Here is a 20,407-nt window from a genome sequence, read left to right as displayed (position 1 = left end):
CAGGCAGCTTCTCTCGGGTCCAGGACACCTGCTTGCCATTTGTAAAATCTGCGTGGAGGCGGGCGAAGGCCCTTAAGTGGCTGTTAAATGGCCACTTAAGGGCCTTGATTGGTCTGGGCGAGCGGACTTTTTTCCGCTGCCGCCGCCCTACGTAAAGTGGCAGCGGAGGCGGGAGCGGGTCAGGAAGGTCTCCTGGAGCCTCTCGCTGTATTGTACACCGTCCCCCGGCCACCATCCTACTCGCTGGGGTGACGGAAAATTGAGCCCCACAGCATTAGTGCTCATTAGGTTTACCCAGTCTATATGCAGATTGAAATCACCCATGATTACTGAATTATCAATGCTATATGCTTTTCTAATCTCCTGACTAATGCCATGCCCCACACTACCACTACTGTTTGGTGGCCTCCAAACAACTCCTACCAATGTGTGCTGCCCCTTGCTGTTTCTTCGCTCCACCCAAACAGATTCCATATTTTGTTCTTCCGATCTGAGATCCTCCCTTACTAATGTACAGATCCCATCCCTTCTTATGAGCTCAACACCACCTCCTTTTCCTTTTTACCTGTCCTTCCTAAATATCAAATATCCTTGAATATTCAGTTCCCAGTCTTGGTTACCCTGTAGCCACGTTTCCATTATAGCAATTAGATCATACCCATTCATCTCTATTTGGGCTGTTAAATCATCTACCTTGTGTTGAATGCAGTGTGCATTCAGGGAGAGTGCCCTTAACCTTGTATTCTAGTCCTAGATTCTCCAAAAAGGGGAAACACCCTTTCCACATCCACCCTGTCAAGACCACTCAGGATCTTATATGTTTCAATCAATCACCTCTTATTTTTCTAAACTCCAGCGGATATAAGCCTAACATGTCAAACCTTTCCTCATAAGACAACCCGTTCATTTCAGGTATTAGTCGAGTAAACCTTCTCTGAACTGCTTCCAACACATTTACATCCTTCCTTAAATTAGGAGACCAATATTGTACACAGTACTCCAGATGTGGTCTCACCAATGCCCTTTATAACTGAAGCATAACCTACTTTTGTATTCAATTCCCCTCACAATAAATGATAACATTCTATTAGCTTTCCTAATTACTTGCCGAACCTGCATACTAACCTTTTGCAATTCATACACTTGGACACCCAGATCCCTCTGCATCTCAGAGCTCTGCAATCTCTCACCATTTAGATAATGTGCTTCTTTTTTATTCCTCCTGCCAAAATGGACAATTTCACATTTTCCCACATTTTATTCCATTTGCCAGATCTTTTCCCATTCATTTAACCTATCTATATCCCTTTGTAGCCTCCTTATGTCCTCTTCACAACTTACTTTCCTACCTATCTTTGTGTCATCAGCAAATTTAGCAACAATACCTCTGTCCCTTCATCCGAACTATTTATAAAAATGTCAAAAAGTTCAGGTCCCAGCACTGATCCTTTTGGTACATCCTGCCAACCAGAAAATGACCCATTTATGCCTATTCTCTGTTTCCTGTTAGCTAGCCCATCTTCTATGCTTGCCAATATGTTACCCCTACACCATGAGCTTTCATTTTCCGCAATAACCTTTGATGTGGCACCTTCTCAAATGCCTTCTGGAAATCTAAGTACAGTACATCCACCAGTTCTCCTTTATCCACAGCACATGTTACTTCCTCAAAGAACTCCAATAAATTGGGTAAACATGATTTCCCTTTCACAAAACCATGTTGACTCTGCCTGATGACCTTGAAATTTTCTACGTGCCCGGCTTTAACGACTTTAGTAACAGCTTCTAACATTTTCCCTATGACAGATGTGAAGTGAACTGTCCTGTAGTTTCCTGCTTTCTCTTCTTCCCTTTTGAATAAAGGAGTTACACCACTATTTTCCAATCTAATGGAACCTTCCCCGAATCTAGGGAATTTTGGAAAATTAAAATTAACGCATCAACTATCTCACTAGCCACTTCTTTTAGGATGAGTCCATCAGGACCCAGGGACTTGTCAGCCCAAAGCTCCAACAACTTGCTTAGTACGACTTCCCTGGTGATCGTAATTTTCTTGAGTTCCTCCCTCCCTTAAGGTGGAGGCAGTGTAGTATAAAGGTGTAAAGGGTTAATGCTGAAGACAGTGTAAGAGTGATGATGTAATAGTCGCATGAGGTTAGGCTTGGGAGAAGAAGAGGTAGCAGCACGAAGGATGCTAGCTTAGGAGGCTTGATGGGAGTGTATATGTATTTATGTAAATAATAAAAAGTTCTTAGTTGACCTTACCCTGAGTCTGAGACTTTCTCTAGAATGTCCCTGTTAAGCTACTAAATACAACAACAACACAGAACAGGCAGGTTCAATTGAGGTATTCAAAAGGGAATTAGATATTTATCTGAAAAGGAAGAATGCTATAGGGTTACAGGGAGAAGGCAGGGGAATGGCACTAAGTGAATTGCTCATTCAGAGAACCAGTGCAGACAAGATGGGCCAAATGGCCTCCTCTGTACTTTAATGATTCTGTGATTCTATGACCCTTACTTTCTCTCTGGCTGAGGTAAACTAATTCATCACAGACAAGGCTTTGAATTTACTGTCCTATAGACGTCCTGATCTGTAAAATTCAACTACTCATTAGATAAACTCATTCGGGCAATCAGTAGAAAGGATGCTTGATTGACAATTTACTGGGATGTGTTATTATAGCTTACTGCCTACCTGGCAAAAATGATCTTTTCTTCAGTCAACCCATCCAAAAATCATCTCCATTGAATATGACTCTGGAAGAAGGCCATATGAATCCTGCGAAGACATTTCTTCTTACCAGCAACCCAATAACTCAAAAACAAAATGGAAGCTTGTATTAAGCAGGTGCCTCTGTTCTCTTACGGTACAATCCCCAATAATACCATTATGAAAGACATGGGGATCAAGAAACTGGATCATTGTGCATCTATATTACAAGTGTAAGAATGGACGCCTCAGAGTCCAATATGGCCGACAACATAGAGAAACTTATTTTGCGCTGTAAGTATGCCTCCCACAATATTGGATCAGGCACTCGGTAGGTGGCAAGGACGAACGCCCGGAACTGGCACTAAGCCCCGATTTGCGTATGCGATGAATCTAATGCCTTTTTCAGGCCCCTTTGTGCAATTGGATTCCGACTCACCAGCTGATTTAGGTGCACAGCAACCAAACATACAGTTCCTAAGGAGTCCACTGGAGGTTGTCACCCAAAAGGTAAGTTTCATGTTTTATCTTTGCCTTATTTTGGAATCAGGAGGAGCAGAAGTGCAGACCACCATGTACCTCTTATCCCATTGCCTCCTCATCTCCTGTGGCCCTCGATTAGTGTTCAGGCCAGCCAATCTTACTGGCCCCCCAGCAACAAGCAAGCAACATTTGGGCTATGGCTGACACCCACAGCTTGCTGATATCCTAATAAGGCTGGCAGACTGTATGCTGTGGCCCTTATTTATTTGAGTTTAGAAGAAGAATCTTATTGAAACGTACAAGATTCTGAGGGGGCTTGACAGGGTAGATATTGAGAAGATGTTTCCACTCGTGGGGGAATCTCAAACTAGGAGACATCTTCTTCTTTGGCCTCCTTGTCTCGAGAGACAATGGGCAAGTGCCAAAGGTGGTCAATGGTTTGTGGAGCAGCGCCTGGAGTGGGTATAAAGGCCAATTCTAGAGTAACAAACTCTTCCACAGGCCTGCAGATAAAATTGGTTGTTGGGGCTGTTACACAGTTGGCTCTCACCTTGCACTTCTGTCTTTTTTCCTGCCAACTGCTAAGACTCTTCGACTCGCCACACTTTAGCCCCGCCTTTATGGCTGTCCGCCAACTCTGGCGATCACTGGCAACTGACTCCCACGACTTATGGTCAATGTCACAGGACTTCATGTCGCGTTTGCAGACGTCTTTAAAGCAGAGACATGGACGGCCGGTGGGTCTGATACCAGTGACGAGCCCGCTGTACAATGTGTCCTTGGGGATCCTGCCATCTTCCATGCAGCTCACATGGCCAAGCCATCTCAAGCGCTGCTGACTCAGTAGGGTGTATAAGCTGGGGATGTTGGCCACCTCGAGGACATCTGTGTTGGAGATACGGTCCTGCCACCTGATGCCAAGGATTCTCCGGAGGCAGCAAAGATGGAATGAATTGAGACGTCGCTCTTGGCTGACATACGTTGTCCAGGCCTTGCTGCCGTAGAGCAAGGTACTGAAGACACAGGCTTGAAACACTCGGACTTCTGTGTTCCGTGTCAGTGCACCAATTTCCTACACTCTCTTGGCCAGTCTGGACATAGCAGCGGACGTCTTTCCCATGCGCTTGTTGATTTCTGCATCGAGAGACAGGTGACTGGTGATAGTTGAGCCGAGGTAGGTGAACTCTTGAACCACTTCCAGAGCGTGGTCGCCTCTATTGATGGATGGAACATTTCTGACATCCATGATGTTCGTTTTCTTGAGGTTGATGGTTAGGCCAAATTCGTTTCAGGCAGCTGCAATCCTGTCGATGAGTCTCTGCAGACACTCTTCTGTATTCGCTGCTCACAATGTGGTCTCCTCTACATTGGGGAGACCAAATGCAGACTGGGTGACCGCTTTGTGGAACACCTCCGCTCAGTCCACAAGCAGGACCCTGAGCTTCCGGTTGCTTGCCATTCCAACACTCCCCCCTGCTCTCATGCTCACATCACTGTCCTGGGATTGCTGCAGTGTTCCAGTGAACATCAACGCAAGCTCGAGGAACAGCATTTCATTTACCGATTAGGCACACTACAGCCTGCTGGACTGAACATTGAGTTCAATAACTTCAGAGCATGATGGGGCCCCCATTTTACTTTTATTTTTAGTTATTTTTTTTCTTTTCCCTTTTTTTATATATATTCTTTTGTGTTTATTTTATTTTATTTCATCTTAGTTTGTTCAGTTTGCTTACCCACTGTTTTTTTCATGTTTGTACTTGCGGCTGTTCAATTTTCAGTCCGTTAACACCCTTTCTGTAGTAAATGCTTTGTCTTTCAACACACCATTAACATATCTTTGCTCCTTGACCTTCTGGTCAGGTATTCTGTGACCTTGTCCTATCTACACCTTCTCCTTTGTTATCTCTTGTCCCACCCCCACTTTACTTGCTTATAACCTTTTACATTTCTAATATTTGCCAGTTCTGAAGAAGGGTCACTGACATGAAACGTTAAGTCTGCTTCTCTCTCCACAGATGCTGCCAGACCTGCTGAGTATTTCCAGCATTTCTTGTTTTTATTTCAGATTTCCAGCATCCACAGTATTTTGCTTTTAACTCTTCTGTGTGGGATGTTAATGCAGCATCGTCAGCAAAGAGGAGTTCCCTGATGAGGCCTTTCCGTACTTTGGTCTTCGCTCTAAGATGGTCAAGGTTGGACAACCTGCCATCTGATCTTGTGTGGAGGAAAATTTTTTCTTCTGAAGACTTGAACGCATATGAGAGCAGCAGTGAGAAGAAGATCCCAAACAGTGAGAACACAGCCCTGTTTCACGCCACTCAGGATAGGAAAGGGGTCTGATGAGGCGCCACTATGCTGAATTGTGCCTTTCATATTGTCATGGAATGAGGTGATTTTACTTAGTAGCTTTGGTGGACATCGGATCTTTGCTAGTAGTCTGAAGAGACCACGTCTGCTGACAAGGTCAAAGACTTTGGTGAGATCTATGAAAGCAACGTAGAGGGGCATCTTTTGTTTGCGGCATTTTTCCTGTGGCTGGCGAAGGGAGAACAGCATGTCAATGGTGGATCACTCTGCTCGAAAGCCACACTGTACCTCAGGGTAGACACGCTCAGCCAGCTTCTGGAGCCTGTTTAAAATGACTCGAGCGAAGACTTTCCCCACTATGCTGAGCAGGGAGATTCAACGGTCGTTGTTGCAGTCACCGTGGTCACCCTTGTTCTTATAGAGGGTGATGATATTGACATCGCGCATGTCCTGTGGTACTGCTCCCTCATCCCAGCACAGGCAAAGCGGTTCATGGAGTGCCAAGAGTATAGCAGGCTTGGCACTCTTGATTATTTCAGGGGTAATGCCGTCCTTCTCAGGGGTTTTTCCACTGGATAGAGAATCAATGGCATCATTGAGTTCCGATTTTGTTGGCTGTTCGTCTAGCTCATCCATGACTGGCAGAGACTGGGCTGCATTGAGGGCGGTATCAGTGACAACATTTTCCCTGGAGTACAGTTCTAGGTAGTACTCCACCCAGTGGTCCATTTGCTTGCGTTGCTTAGTGGTCTCTTGATGCTCAAAAAGCTCAAAAGCTCTCTTGATGCCATCATACATTCCTCTGATGTTTCCAGTGTTGGAGACCAGCTGAATACGATTGCATAGGTGTTGCCAGTAGTCATTTGCACAGCGCCTGGCTGTTCTTTGTATAGCGCTTCTGTCTACTTTAAGCGCTCCGGTTGTTAGCTTGCTGGGGGTTTTCTTGTGGTTCAACAGTGCAGTGCGCTTAGTGGCTATGACAGGTTCCAGCTCTTCAAAGTGAGATTGAAACCAGTCTGCATTCTGCTTCCCACGTTTGCCAAAGGTGGTCATTGCTGAGTCATAGATGGCGTCTCTGATGTGGGCCCACTTCATCTCTGCATCCCCTGTCGGAGTGTTTTGAAGGGCTTTCTCAAGTGAAATTAGAAACTTATGTAACAGCTGTGGATAAGAAATTCTCTTAGTGTTGATGCGCGGGTGGCCCTTCTGCTTGTAGTGATGTAACTTCTTTGGTTTGAGTCTAACTTTGCTGCACACGAGGGAGTGGTCAGTGTCGCAGTCCGCACTGTGGAAGCTGCGTGTGATTTGGACACTGTTTTAGAGGTTCACCTTGTGACGATGAGGTCCAGCTGGTGCCAACGATGTGATCTTGGGTGTATCCATGAAACCTGGTGACAGGGTTTAGTATGAAAGAACGAGTTGGTGATGCAGAGGTTGTGATAGGTACATAACTCCAGCAGTGTCTGTCCATTCTCATTCATCCTTCCAATGCCATAGCGCCCAAGGCAGGAGGGCCATGAGTCATGGTCGGCCCCAACCCTGGCGTTAAAGTCCCCCAGCAGGAACAAATGTTCGGTATTAGGAATGCTACTAATGATATTATGGAGTTCCTCGTAGAACTGGTCTTTAACTTCAGGTGGGGAGCATAGATGCTGAGTAGGTGCACTGGGCCAGAGGCGGTGAGCATGCGGATGGACAGTATGCGTTCCGAGCCATTTGAAGGTGGCTTTATCATGCTGAGCAAAGAGTTTCTGATGGCGAAGCCCACTCCATACTGTCTTGGTTCTTCAGGATCCCTACCCTGCCAGTAAAAGGTGTAGTCTTGCTCTCTTAGAGATCCGCTCGCAGGGAGGCGTGTCTCCTGAAGTGCTGCAATGTCCACATTGAGTTTACTGAGCTCATTGTTAATGATGGCGGTCTTCCAAGAGTCATTGATTTGTGTAAGGTCTTCCAACAGGCCAGGAGACATAGTTCTGTTGTTTCAGCTTGCAAAACGAAGGGCTGGTACCTTCTTTCCTTTTTTTGCCATGCTGTTTGGTGCGGTGTTACAGTCGACTTGTCAGGCAATGACCCTGAGCTCCAAGCACCCATTGAAGCAGGTGGACTGTGGCAGGACAGAACCTTTCTGACCGGGGGCTGCTGGGTTTGAGGCGGGCGGTAGCTGTCCAATGAGATGTGATGACCTCTCCCACTGACTAAGGCAACCTGTGGCGCCCAATATCTATGCCATATGAGCTGGACTTATAACCCGTAACTGCTGCCTTCAGTGTTGTTTTGGTCGCTGTGAAGCGCCTATGGAGTGACCTCTCCATGGTGCATGCCTGGTCAGAATGTATGGAGGGTGTGAGTTGCCCAAGCGTCAAAACCCCCCTTTCGGCCTTCCTGGTGGGGTCCAAAGGAGTGCAGAGCACGACCTTTGGCAATGGATTGGCTGCAGGAACTGCCGGAAACATGCCAAAGGTGACACATGACCGCCTTCGGGGTTCCACTCTGGATTTTCTGTTAGGGTTTACTCCCTTTGCCTTGGTCTCTCCCGACAGTTACAGAATAAAGGGACACCCATTTAAAACTGAGATGCGAAGGAATTTCTTCTCTCAGTGGGTTGTGAATGTCTGGAATTCTCTACCCCAGAGAGTTGTGGAGGCTAGATCATGGGAACTATTTAAAGAGGAACTAGATAGATTTTTGAAATATCGGGTAGTTGAGGTCTATGATGAGCTGGCATGAAAGAGGAGTTGAGGTCTGGGGCAGATCAGTCATGATCTTATTGAATGGTGCGGCAGGCTTGAGGGACCGAATGGCCTACTCCTGCTCCTATTTCTAATGTTCTTATGCCTTTGTTACCTCTAGACATGACTATTCCAATGCAGCCATGGCTGGATCCAACATTCTGGACTGCATTTTAAGAGTTCGCTGCCGAAGTAGGCATCAGTCGAAACAAATTCGGCCCGCCTTCACGGAATCGCCATGATTTCAAACGCGGCGGCTCATTTGCATGGCTGCAGCACCCGCCCCTACGATCATGTGGGGTGGGGGCGAGCTGCTGCAGGCAAAAGCGTCTGGGGCCAATGCACAGGACCCTGGCGCCATTTTTAAAGGGTTTACAGCCCTCAATGCACATTTAAAATTTAAAGGGACTGGCAAGTTTAAGTTTCCTAAAAGTAAATAAAATAAACATACCATGCACTCTCCCACCCCATAAAGGTAAATCCAACATTCCTGCCCTTTTCCCTCTCGGAATACAGATATTTAAAATTTGACCTCCCCACCAAAGTTCGGCACCTTTGCCCTTTACTGTTCCCATCACCCCTCCCCCCCCCAACCAATCCACAGCGTTTTAACCCCGCTCCCCCCACCCACATAGAGAAAAAGTCCTCCTCCCACCCCCCCACAAATGTCGTGCCACGTTTCCCTGAATGGGAATTCAAAGGCTCGGCATTGTTGGTCGCCCGAATGAAGATTGGTGCAGCGATCAAGGAGGCGATGGGACTCTCATTAAATCAGGTATGTAAATTAGTTTACATATTTAAATGGAGGTCTCGTCACTGAATGGCGGGCGGCCGCCAGGAGGCCTCGCCTCCGAGATCGGCATGGGGCTTGCCGCCGTCGGGGTTGGTAGCGGGCTTTCACTGCACCAATCTTCGTTGCCCCCCCCCCCCCCCCCACCAACGTTGCCGACGATGGAGAGGCTTTAAAATCCAGCCCTCTATCCTCCATAAACTTGAGTTCATCCAAAACGCTGCTGCACCAAGTCCCATTCACCCATCACCCCTGTGCTTGCTGACCTATCTGGGCTCCCGGTTAAGCAATGCCTTGATTTTAAAATTCTCATTCTTGTTTTCAAATCCTTCCATGGCCTCACCCCTCCCTTTCTATTGAATCTCCTCCAGCCCCATAACCCTCTGAGATATCTGTGCTCCTCTAATTCTGGCCTCTTGAGCATCCTACGTTTTAATTACTCCACCATTGGTGGTCGTGCCTTGAACTGCCAAGGCCCTAAGCTGTGGAAGTCCCTTCCTATACCTTTCCCCTTCTATACCTCTCTTTCCTCCTTTAAGACTCTTCTTAAAACTTACCCCTTTGACCAAGCTATTGGTCATCTACCCTACTATCCCTTTACATGTCTTGGTGTCACATTTTGCTTTTATAAGCTCCTGTGGTGCATCATGGGACCTTTTTTGTGTTAAAGGTGCTATATAAATATGAGTTATTGTTGTTCGGTTGTAAACTGGAATGACAATATTAAGTTATATTCTCGGAAAAAACTATCTAATTGAATGAAGGTTAGAGATGCTCTCTATTTGGCTACTAATGGCTGTGGGTGACAGGCCTGACACATCTTTCATAGATGAAGTATCTGCCACAGCAGTTACTCCCACTCTGCATCCATGTTATTTCCCCACAGACTCTGACCTTGGAAGAATCTGTACATCCTGTGGCACACAAAAGCAGTCCTCAGCTTTAAGATGCTGAACATAGAGGAAGATAGAGTACAGCATGTTCTAATTCATGTTGGATTCCTACCTAATTGCTTTGACAGACTCAAATTTCTTTGCGAGAGTAATTCCAGGGAGAGTTTTGTATAGACAACTGTGTGATTGCCCTGGAATATATGTCCCTCATTCCCTGCTTGCTGTCAAGATCATTTTTTAGTTAAGCAGTCAGAGGACATTTACTCAGGGGTATACAGGAGCAGTTACCGTTTCTAATAGCCCACACAACTGTCAAGTTGACGGATCTTTTTGAGGGATAAAATGTTGCACTTCCAATTGGAAAAGAATCCCACTAAACTTTTGACCTTCAAGTCATTGAGGGCGTCAAGAATCCAGAGATTACTCCCTTGATTGTCAAGATTGAGTTTCAAGAGTGCTGTGCAAAGTCAGAAATCTGATTTAGTCTCCATGGTACCTACATGAGTCTTTGTTTATGGATCAAGAAAAATATTCTTAACATTAACAAGTACCAAGTGGAGAAAGAGAAAGAACAATGAAGCTATTTCATTTGAATGCCCAAGGTTTGATTTTGACAATACTAGGCAGTTTGATTGCTGTGTTTCCCACATTACAACAGTCACTACATTTCAAGAAGTACTCCATTGGTTGTAAAGCGCCTTGGGACACACTGAGGTCGTGAAAGGTGCTAGATGAATTCAAGATCCTTTTTTTCTTTCTTCTGTGACCAGAAGTGAAGACCAAGTGAATAGTTCATGAGGAGAGATGTTAGAAATGGGTCACGATTACTTTAAAAAGGATAAAGCAGGGTAGTCAACTTGCACTCCGACCGCTGCCAAAATTCCCTTCAACCCTTTGCTAGGGAATATATGAAAGGGCCACCACATATTTTCCCGCACTTGTCGTTCCTTCATACCAGTGGAGGTATATCTGACATTTATTTTGTGGGTAATCTCAAAAATCCATCCTAGACTGGTAATTCTTTACTTTGGTAATTATGGACCTGAGCCACCATCTAATCTTCTGTGCACCAGCTCAGTGCACTAAAAGACCACCACACTGCCCTTGGACTCTTTGTTATGTGTAAATTTACTTAACAGTCTGCAGAATCTGGTTGCATGGATATGAGCAGAGGTAGGGCTGAAGTTTTCAGTTCCCTGCAAGATTAATTTTTATTCATTCATGGGATGTGCTCTTCGCTGGCAGGGCCAGCATTTATTCCCACCCCTAATTGTCCTTGAGAACATAAGGTAAGGACTTAAGGATGTAAGAAATACGAGTGGGAACAGGCCATATGACCCCTTAAGCCTGCTCTACCATTCAATCAGATCATGGCTGATCTTTGACCTCGGCTCCATTTTCCTGCCTGATCCTCAGGTCCCTTGATTCCCTTAGAGTTCAAAAACCTATTGGTCTCAGCCTTGAATATACTCAATGACTGAGCATCCACAGTCCTCTGGGTTGAGAATTCCAAAGATCCACAACCCTCCAAGTGAAGATCATGGCCGATCCCTTATCCTGAGACTATGTCCCTTTCTTCTAAACTCTCCAGTCAGGAGAAACAGCCACTCAGCATCTTCCCCATCAATCCCTCTCAGAATCTTATATGTTTCAATGAAATCACCTCTGAGAAGGTGATGGTGAGCCACCTTCATGAACCGCTACAGTCCATGTGGTGTAGGTATAACCACAGTGCTGTTAGGGATGGATTTCCAGGATTTTGATGCAGTGACAGTGAAGGAATGGTGATATATTTCAAAGCCAGGATGGTATGTGACTGGAGGGGAACTTGCAGGTTGTGGTGTTCCAATGTGTCTGCTACTCTTGTTTTTCTAGGTGGTAGAGGCCATGGGTTTGGAAGGTGCTGTCAAAGGAGCCTTGGTAAATTACTGCAGTGCATTGTGTAAAAGGCACACACTGCTGCCACAGTGCACTGGTGGTGGAGGGAGTGTATGCTTAAGGTGGTAGATGGGGTGCCAGTCAAGCAGGCTGCTTTGTCCTAGATAGTGTCGAGCTTCTTGAGTGTTGTTGGAGCCGCACTCAACCAGGAAAGTGTTGAGCATTCCATCCTGAGTTGTTTTTGTCAATGATGGACAGGCTTGGGAAGTCAGGAGATGAGTTACTCACCACAGAATACCAACTTCTTGATCTACGTTTGTTGCAATGGTATTTATGTGGCTGGTCCAGTTAGATTTCTGATCCATGGTGACACCCAGGATGTTGTTGGTGGGGGATTCAGCAATGGTAATCCTGTTGAGTGCCAATGGGAGGTGGTTAGAATCTCTCTTTTTGGAGATGGTCATTGCCTGGCACTTGTGTGCTGTGAATGTTACTTGCTACTTATCAGCCCAAGACCAGGTCTTGTTGCATGTGGGTGCAGACTTCTTCATTATCTGTGGAGTTGCAAATGATACTGAGCACTGCAATCATTAGTGAACATCCTTAATTCTAACCTTATGATGGAGGGAAGGTGATTGATGAAGCAGCTGAAGATGGTTGGGCATAGTACACTGTCCTGAGAAACTCCTTCAGTGAGGTCCTTGGGCTGAGATGATTGGCCTCCAAAAACCACAACTATCTTCCTTTGCGCTAGGTGATTCTGCCAGTGTTTCCCATTGACTTTAATTTTACCAGGGCTCCTTGATGCCACACTCAGGCAAATTGATGTCAAGGAAGTCACTCTCACATCATCTCTGGAATTTAGGTTTTTGTTCATATTTGGAACAAGCCTGTAATGAAATCTGGAGCTGAGTTGTCCTGAAGGAACCCAAGCTGAACATTGGTGAGCATGTTATTGATGAGTAATTGCCACTTGATAGCAACATCGGCAACACTGTCGACAACCACTTTTATCACTTTGCTGATGATTGATAGCAGACTGATTGTGAGCAGAATAGAATATTACAGTGCTGGAGAATAATGGCCAAGGATAGAATCTCTTTGGTCAGAGCTAAGAAACAACAGAGGTACTATTACACTATTGGGTGTATTCTATACACCATAAACTAGTAGGAAAGACACAGAGGAACAAATTTGCAAGGAAATTACAGAGGTGCAAAAACTATACAGCAATTATAATGGGGGACTTTAATTATCCTAATATAGACTGGGATAGTAATAGTGTAAAGGGAAGATAGGGGGAAGTGATTCCAAAGTGTGATCAGGAGAATTTTCTTGAGCAGTTTGTTTCCAGTCCAATGAGGAAGGAGGCATTGCTTGATCTAGTTCTAGGGATTGAGGTCAGTCAAGTGGACCAAGTGTCAGTCAGGGAACATTTCGGGGACAGTGATCATAGTATCATAATGTTTAGTTTAGCTATAGAAAAGGACAAGGAGCAATCCAGAGCAAAATTAAATAATTGGTGGAGGGCAATTTCAATGGCGTGAGAACGGATCTGGCCCAAGTAAATTGGAACCAAAGATTGGCAGGCAGAACTGTAACCGGGCTAAAAATTGATAAAGAGGAAGTATTAGAAAGGCTGGCTGTACATAAAGTTGAAAGTCACCAGGACCAGATCAGATGCATCTGAGGATACTTCGGGAAGTAAGGGTGGAAATTGCAGAGGCACTGACCATAATCTTCCAATCCTCCTTAGATACAGGGGCAGTGCCAGAGGACTGGAGAATTACAAAAAAGGGTGTAAAAATAAATCCAGTAACGACTGACTAGTCAGTTTAACCTTAGTGGTAGGAAAGCTTTTAGAAACATTAATCCTGGACAAAATTAACAGTCACTTGGAGAAAGGTGGATTAATTAACGAAAGCCAGCATGGATTTGTTGAGGACAAATCGTGGTAAACTAATTTGATACAGTTTTTTGATGAGGTAACAGAGAGGGTTGATGAGGATAATACTGTTGATGCGATATACATGGACTTCCAAAAAGCGTTTGATAAAGTGCCACATAACAGGCTTGTCAGAAAAGTTGAAGCCTATGGAATAAAAGGGACAGTCACAGCATGGATACAAAGTTGGCTAAGTGACAGGAAACAGAGAGTAGTGGTGAACGGTTGTTATTTCGACTGGAGGAAGGTATATAGTGGGGTTGCCCAGGGGTCGGTACTAGGACCACTGTTTTTCTTGATATATATTAATAACCCCGACTTGGGTGTACAGAGCACAATTTCAAAATTTGCAGATGATACAAAACTTGGAAGTATTGTTAACTGTGAGGAGGATAATGATAGACTTCAAGAGGACATAGACAGGCTGGTGAAATGGGCAGACACATGGCAAATGAAATTTAATGTAGAAAAATGTGAAGTGATACATTTTGGTAGGAAAAATGAGGAAAGGCAATATTTCTAAAGGGGCTGCAGGAGCAGAGTGACCTGGGGGTATATATACACAAATTGTTGAAGGAGATAGGGCAGGTTCAGAAAGTGGCTAGAAAGGTAAATGGGATCCTTGGCTTTATAAATAGGGGCACAGAATACGAAAGCAAGGAAGTTATGGTGAACATTTATAAAACACTGGTTCGACCTCAACTAGAGTATTGTGTCCAATTCAGGGCACCACACTTTAGGAAGGATGTGAAGGCATTAGAGAGGGTGTAGAAAAGATTAATGAAAATGGTTCGAGGGATAGATTGGAGAAGTTGGGGCTGTTATCCTTACAGCATAGAAGGTTGGGAGGAGATTTGATAGAGGTGTCCAAGATTATGAGGGGTCTGGACAGAGAAGATAGGGAGTAGATAGCGGAAGGGTCGAGAATGAGAGGACATCAATTTAATGAGATTGGCAAAAGAACCAAAGGCAGCACGAGGAAAGACTTTTTTATGCAGCAAGTGGTTAAGATCTTGAATGCACTGCCTGAGAGTGTGGTGGAGGTAAATTCAATTGTGGCATTCAACAGCGAATTGCATATTTTATCTGAGGAGAAAAAAATTGCAGGACTACAGGAAATGGTGGGGGAGTGGGATGGGCTGAGTTGCTCTTGCAGAGAGCCAGCATGGACACAATGGGCCGAATGACCTCTTTCTATGCTGTAGCCATTCTATGATTCTATGGTGGGGTGGTAATTAGCTGGAATGTATTTGTCTTGCTTGCTGTGGACAAGGCATACTTGGGGCAAGTTTCCACTTTGTTGTGTAGATGCCAGTGTTGCAGCTGTACTTGAACAGCTTGGCTAAGGGCATAGCTGGTTCTGAAGCACAAGTCTTCAGCGCTATAGCCAGGATATTGTCAGGGTTCATAGCCTTTGCATATCCAGTATATTCAGCCATTTCTTGATACCATGTGGAGTGATTCACATTGGCTGAAGTCTGGCATCTATGATGGTGGGGACTTCAGGAGGAGGCTGAGATGAATTATCCACTTGACACTTCCAGCTGAAGGTATTTGCAAATGCTTCAGCCTTGTCTTTTGCACTCACATGCTCAGATCTACCATCATTGAAGATGGGGATGTTTATGGTGCCTCCTCCTCCCATTGGTTATTTAATTCCCCACCACTATACACAATTGGATGTGGCAGGACTGCAGAGCTTTCATCTGATCCATTGCTTATGAAATCGCTTAGCTCCTTCCATAGCATGCTGCTGCCAATATTCAACATGCATGTAAGTCCTGTGTTGTAGCTTCCGCAGGTTGGCTTCTTATTTTATTTGCACCTAGTGTCCTCCTGGCATGCTCTTCCACACTCCTCTTTGAACCAGGGTTGATCCCCTGGCTTGATGGTAATGGTAGAGTGAGGGATATGCCAGATCATGAAGTTGCAGATTCTGCTGATATTTATGGACAATAGTGCCTCTTGGATGCCCAGCTTTGAGCTGCCAGATCTGTTCTAAATTTATCCCATTTAGTATGGCTATAATTTGTCTCCACAAGGACTGTACAGTGGTCGCTTCCACCAATACTGGCATGGACAGATGCATCTGCGACAGGTAAATTGGTGAGGATGAGGTCATGTTGGTTTTTCCCTCATGTTGGTTCTCTTACCATTTTCCGCAGACCAGTCTGATCACTATGTCCATCAGCACACACCAGCTTGGTCAGTAGTGGTGCTACTGAGCCATTCTTGGTGGCGGATATTGAAGGTCCTCCCACCCAAGTACACCCCGTGCCTTTACTACCCTCGGTGCTTCTTCCAAGTGATGTTTGACATGGAGGAGGACTGATTCAACAGCTGAAAGAGGGCAGAAGGTGGTAATCAGGACACTTCCTTTCCCATCGCTGACCTGATGCCATGAGATTTCATGGGTTCCGGAGTCAATGTTAAGGACTCCCAGAGCAACTCCTTCCTAACTGTATACCATTGCACCACCACCTCTGGTGGATCTGAGCTGCTGGTGGGACAGGACATACCTAGGGATGGTGATGGGACTTTGTGTGAAAGGTATGGTTCTGTGAATATGACCACATCAGTTTGTTGCTTGACTAGTTTGTGGGACAGCACTCCTAATTTTGACACAAGTCCAAGACGTAAGTGTGGAGGACTTTGCAGTGTGACTGGGCAGGATGTGCCTTTGTCCTGTCCGGTGCCGAGGTCGATGCCGATGGTCCGTCCAGTTTTATTCTTATTATAGTTTTGCATAGGGGTTTGATACAACTGAATGGCTTTCTAGGTCACTTGCGAGGGCAGTCAAGAGTCAATGACATGCGTCTGGAGTCACATATCGGCCAGATCAGGTAAGGATATCAGATTTCCTTCCCTAAAGGACATTAGTGAACCAGGTGGGTTTTTACATAATCCAGTAGTTTCATGGTCATGATTACTGATACCAACTTTTTAATCCAGATTAACTGAATTTAAATTCTCCAGCAGGATTGGAACTCATGGGCTGGAGTTTGTTGAGCTCCCGACATCGGGCTCTGTGACAGGGGGTGGGGGTGCTGAAAGATCATTGTAGCAGTGGTCCGCCATGGAGCCCGATGCCGGGATTGCCAGGCCCAATCTTCCTGGCAGAGGAGAGGCTCTGTGGCAGCAACCACCCCCCTCACCACACCCCCCCCGGCCATTCACCGCGATCTGACCGGCTCTCCACGACCTGGTACATGGCGGCCAGCACTCATGTGACTTCACTTTCCCGTCCAGGAAAGCTGGCGCCACCGAGATGGGGAAGGGGCAAACTTAGCATTTTTAGAGTAGTGGGGGGGGGGGGTGAAATCTACATGTGTAATGCAGGGGAGGGGGCAAGGGGTGACCTCTGCACTTTGTACAGTTGTGAGGGAAGAGGTCAAATCAACAATGTTTTGGGGGAAGGGGACAGGGCATCCATTTATTTTCATTGTATTGGTGGCGGACGGGCCAGAAAGTAATTTTGTGGGGGGGTGGCGGGGGTGGTACGGGGTTCTACTGTGCAGGCTCGGCAACCCTTTAAAAAGAGGCAGCTGACGCCATTACCGGTGTCGCAGAGCCCGCCCTCGCCACATGGTTGGAGGAGGCCACTGCCCTGCATATTATAATGAGCCGCCACACATTAGATCGCAGCGGCACGCGATACATGCATGTGGGCTGCCATTTTTTTTCACCCGCCACTGCTCCCAGCAGCAGGAAAATAAAACTCAGCTCCTTGTCTCCAGATCATTAGTGCAAGGCTCTGGTTTTCTATCCCAGTAGCATAACCACTAGGCTACCATACCCATATAATCTTCATCTGCTAATCTTATTTTGAATTTCCATGCTGGCAGATCTACTGTGGACATGATCTTCTCCATACGCCAGTTACAACAGAAGTGTAAGGAAGAGAATATACCCCTTTACCTTACTTTTGTAGATCTCACCAAGACATTTGACACTGTCAGCAGAGCAGGGCTCTACAAGATTTTGGGAAAAATTGACTGTCCACCGAAGCTCCTCAGTTTCATTCACTCCTTCCATAACAACGTGCACTGCACTGTACAGTTTGATGGCTTCACTTCCGACAGTTTTGCAGTGAAGAATGGAGTAAAACAGGGTTGTGTCCTAGCCCCCACTATGTTTGTCATCTTCTTCTCCATGCTCCTGATCTTTGTGCCTTCCCTGAAGATATGGAAGGAGTCTACTTGCACACGGCAAGATCTACAATCTATCAAGGCTGAAAGCAAAAACAAAAACACCTCGTGTCCTGATCAGAGAACTCCTCTATGCTGATGATGTTACACTAGTGGCTCACACAAAAACTCAGCTACAAAGAATCATGGACTATCTCTCCCATGCCTGTAACTTGTTCTCCTTGAATATAAATGTCAAGAAAACCATGGTCATGGGACAAGGTGTTACATCTCTGACGCTGATCACACTAAATAACACCCCACTGGAAATGGTTAGCAATTCTGCTACCTTGGATCCACAGTGACAATCTGTCCCTTGATGCAGAGCTCAATACACTCATAGGGAAAGCAGCTACCACCTTTGGCTGACTTGCGAAACACCTATGGGATAACACCAAGCTGACCCTTAGGACCAAGCTGATGGTTTATAAGGCCTGTGTTCTCAGTAACTTGCTGTATGGCTGTGAAACATGGGCAATTTACACCTACCAGGGAAAGAAACTCAATAATTTCCATCTGCGCTGTCTGCAGCACATTATGAGTTTTTCCTGGCAGGACAAAATCACAAATGCGGCAGTCCTCTCAAAGGCAGAGCTCCCAAATGTGTTGGCACTGATCAAACAGAGGCGGCTTCGGTGGATCGGACACATCCGCTGGTGGAAGACAAGTGCATACCCAAGGACCTTCTGTATGGTGAGGAGCTGGGGCCAGGCGACTAGTGGGGCGCCCAAAGCTCCACTTCAAAACTGCATGCAAGTGTGTCATGAAGGCCCGGAATGTCGACTCTCGCACCTGGAAGTCACTAGCTGGCGAAACAGGGAAATGGCGACACATCCTGTGGATTGAAAGGCACTACTACGATGATGAGTGGCTACAGTAGCTTGGCAATTGGCACCAACTCCGAAAACAACATATCACGTTGTCACTTGGCAGATTTTCGTGTGGCACTTATGGCAGAACCTGGCGATCATTTGGCGGAATGCCTCATCACCAGAACTTTTAAACAAGCACCAAGATGTAGCTTGGCTGGTGGTGAGAAGAGCCCTCCCCGTCAGATCCTTCCTGCACACCCGAAGTCTCGCCCCTCCGCGCAATGCCCCGCGGTGGCTGTGGTGGGGAAGAGACGGTTGCCCACCTCCTCCTGGAATGTGTCTTTGCAAAGCAGGTGTGGAAAGAGATGCAGTGGTTTTTGTCGAGGCTCATCCCAGGCAGCTCTGTAACACAGGGGTCTGTGCTCTACGGGCTGTTCCCAGGGACGCACACTGAGACAAACATCAACTGCTGCTGGAGGACTATCAATTAGGTGAAAGACGCCCTTTGGTCTGCCCGAAACTTGCTGGTCTTCCAGCGCAAAGAGTTGTCCACCACCGAATGTTGCAGACTGGCACATTCCAAGGTCCAGGACTACATGCTGAGGGACGCACTAAAGCTTAGGGCAGCCGCAGCAAAGGCTCAATGGGGAAAGACCACAGTGTAAGGTCCCCCCACCAAGCTGAACTGAGGGGCTGGATCCATGGGAAACCCCTCGAACTGTATCTGAAAAATTTTCATTTGTTGTAAAATCTAAAAATGTTAATGGCATGACAAATGAAATGGAAGGGTTGTGAGGCAACCCATGACTGTATTGAAGGAAACTGATCTCCCTTGCAATGTTTGTATTTTTTAGTGCTGTTTGAAACTGTTTGGCAATGTAATTTTTACAGATTTTTATGAATAAAGTATATTTTGGAATTAAAAAAAAAAAAATCTGTTCTTATCAGTTTAATATCTGATACGTACCCTATCTGGGGACCAAATATTAAATTGATTTTTGGGACAGGGAGATGGAACAGGGGCTTAAAAAAAAACTTATCTCAGAACCTGCCTCTCAAGCATTGGCCTTCACAGCCATCAGCAAAGGTGCAGCAAGAGAAGAAACCCCAACTAAATGGATTATTTGCTGAGTCCATCATCTTTTGTAGAAGGAAGGATATCAACCTTATTTGTTCCCAGAAATCTCACACTAGACTATTTTGGATCAATATCATTGGATATTGCTTGATTTGCCACATAAGATGTGAAAGTCATTAAAATATATATAAACATAGGAACAAGAGGAGGTCATCCATCTCCTCTAGCCTGTAACACCATTAAATGAAATCATATGCATCTTAACTCCATCCACCTGCATTGGCTCCATATCCTTGTATACTCTTGTCCAGCAAGAATCTATCGATCTGACATTTTAATTTATTGATTGGACTAGCAGCTATAGTTTTTTTCTGGGAGAGAGTTCCACACTTCTACCACCCTTTGTGTGAAGTACTTCCTAACTTCTCTCCTGACTGGCCTGGCTCTGATTTTCAGGTTATGTCCCCTTGACCTAGACTTCTCTCATTAGTAGAAATAAATTCTATCTACCCTATCAATTCCTTTCAAAATCCTAGAAAGCTCAATCAAATGCCCCCTTAACCTTCTACATTCTAGGGAATACAATCATG

The 20,407-nt window shown here is 45.6% G+C and overlaps 1 non-coding gene across 1 annotated transcript; it reads left to right on the top strand.

The window, feature by feature from the left end:
• The first annotated feature begins 19,647 nt into the window (after positions 1-19,647).
• On the top strand, positions 19,648-19,837 carry LOC137377845 (U2 spliceosomal RNA). The gene has a single exon (XR_010976495.1). It is a non-coding gene; the product is annotated as a U2 spliceosomal RNA (small nuclear RNA).
• Positions 19,838-20,407: the final 570 nt, after the last annotated feature.

The sequence above is a fragment of the Heterodontus francisci genome, chromosome 1 (assembly GCF_036365525.1).
Source record: "Heterodontus francisci isolate sHetFra1 chromosome 1, sHetFra1.hap1, whole genome shotgun sequence".
In the NCBI taxonomy this organism is placed as follows: domain Eukaryota; kingdom Metazoa; phylum Chordata; class Chondrichthyes; order Heterodontiformes; family Heterodontidae; genus Heterodontus; species Heterodontus francisci.
This window is presented reverse-complemented; position numbering and strand designations above follow the sequence as displayed.